Below are 2,335 nucleotides of genomic sequence, written 5' to 3'. Positions count from 1 at the left end.
TCCGAGTAGAGGAAGACCTCTATTACCACCAAAAAGTCATCCACGACAAAAAAAAAATTTCCAATAAAATTCAATTTTTCTTAGGCAGACGATTTTATTGTAAATTCTTGCAAAAAATACACCTAAAAGTGTAGAAAAAAATCGACAGCCAAATCCGAGTAGAGGAAGACCTCTATTACCACCAAAAAGTCATCCACGACAAAAAAAAAATTTCCAATAAAATTCAATTTTTCTTAGGCAGACGATTTTATTGTAAATTCTTGCAAAAAATACACCTAAAAGTGTAGAAAAAAATCGACAGCCAAATCCGAGTAGAGGAAGACCTCTATTACCACCAAAAAGTCATCCAGGTCCAAAAAAAAATTTCCAATAAAATTCAATTTTTCTTAGGCAGACGATTTTATTGTAAATTCTTGCAAAAAATACACCTAAAAGTGTAGAAAAAAATCGACAGCCAAATCCGAGTAGAGGAAGACCTCTATTACCACCAAAAAGTCATCCACGACAAAAAAAAAATTTCCAATAAAATTCAATTTTTCTTAGGCAGACGATTTTATTGTAAATTCTTGCAAAAAATACACCTAAAAGTGTAGAAAAAAATCGACAGCCAAATCCGAGTAGAGGAAGACCTCTATTACCACCAAAAAGTCATCCAGGTCCAAAAAAAAATTTCCAAAAAATTCAATTTTCCTTAGGCAGACGATTTTATTGTAAATTCTTGCAAAAAATACACCTAAAAGTGTAGAAAAAAATCGACAGCCAAATCCGAGTAGAGGAAGACCTCTATTACCACCAAAAAGTCATCCAGGTCCAAAAAAAAATTTCCAAAAAAATTCAATTTTCCTTAGGCAGACGATTTTATTGTAAATTCTTGCAAAAAATACACCTAAAAGTGTAGAAAAAAATCGACAGCCAAATCCGAGTAGAGGAAGACCTCTATTACCACCAAAAAGTCATCCAGGTCCAAAAAAAAATTTCCAATAAAATTCAATTTTTCTTAGGCAGACGATTTTATTGTAAATTCTTGCAAAAAATACACCTAAAAGTGTAGAAAAAAATCGACAGCCAAATCCGAGTAGAGGAAGACCTCTATTACCACCAAAAAGTCATCCACGACAAAAAAAAAATTTCCAATAAAATTCAATTTTTCTTAGGCAGACGATTTTATTGTAAATTCTTGCAAAAAATACACCTAAAAGTGTAGAAAAAAATCGACAGCCAAATCCGAGTAGAGGAAGACCTCTATTACCACCAAAAAGTCATCCAGGTCCAAAAAAAAATTTCCAATAAAATTCAATTTTTCTTAGGCAGACGATTTTATTGTAAATTCTTGCAAAAAATACACCTAAAAGTGTAGAAAAAAATCGACAGCCAAATCCGAGTAGAGGAAGACCTCTATTACCACCAAAAAGTCATCCACGACAAAAAAAAATTTCCAATAAAATTCAATTTTCCTTAGGCAGACGATTTTATTGTAAATTCTTGCAAAAAATACACCTAAAAGTGTAGAAAAAAATCGACAGCCAAATCCGAGTAGAGGAAGACCTCTATTACCACCAAAAAGTCATCCACGACAAAAAAAAAATTTCCAATAAAATTCAATTTTTCTTAGGCAGACGATTTTATTGTAAATTCTTGCAAAAAATACACCTAAAAGTGTAGAAAAAAATCGACAGCCAAATCCGAGTAGAGGAAGACCTCTATTACCACCAAAAAGTCATCCAGGTCCAAAAAAAAATTTCCAAAAAAATTCAATTTTCCTTAGGCAGACGATTTTATTGTAAATTCTTGCAAAAAATACACCTAAAAGTGTAGAAAAAAATCGACAGCCAAATCCGAGTAGAGGAAGACCTCTATTACCACCAAAAAGTCATCCAGGTCCAAAAAAAAATTTCCAATAAAATTCAATTTTTCTTAGGCAGACGATTTTATTGTAAATTCTTGCAAAAAATACACCTAAAAGTGTAGAAAAAAATCGACAGCCAAATCCGAGTAGAGGAAGACCTCTATTACCACCAAAAAGTCATCCAGGTCCAAAAAAAAATTTCCAATAAAATTCAATTTTTCTTAGGCAGACGATTTTATTGTAAATTCTTGCAAAAAATACACCTAAAAGTGTAGAAAAAAATCGACAGCCAAATCCGAGTAGAGGAAGACCTCTATTACCACCAAAAAGTCATCCAGGTCCAAAAAAAAATTTCCAATAAAATTCAATTTTCTTAGGCAGACGATTTTATTGTAAATTCTTGCAAAAAATACACCTAAAAGTGTAGAAAAAAATCGACAGCCAAATCCGAGTAGAGGAAGACCTCTATTACCACCAAAAAGTCATCCA

Source organism: Leptopilina boulardi, unplaced genomic scaffold, assembly GCF_019393585.1.
Source record: "Leptopilina boulardi isolate dan_hultmark-lab unplaced genomic scaffold, ZJU_Lbou_2.1 LbouV2_121, whole genome shotgun sequence".
NCBI classification, from domain to species: domain Eukaryota; kingdom Metazoa; phylum Arthropoda; class Insecta; order Hymenoptera; family Figitidae; genus Leptopilina; species Leptopilina boulardi.
Note: the sequence above shows the minus strand (reverse complement) of the source record.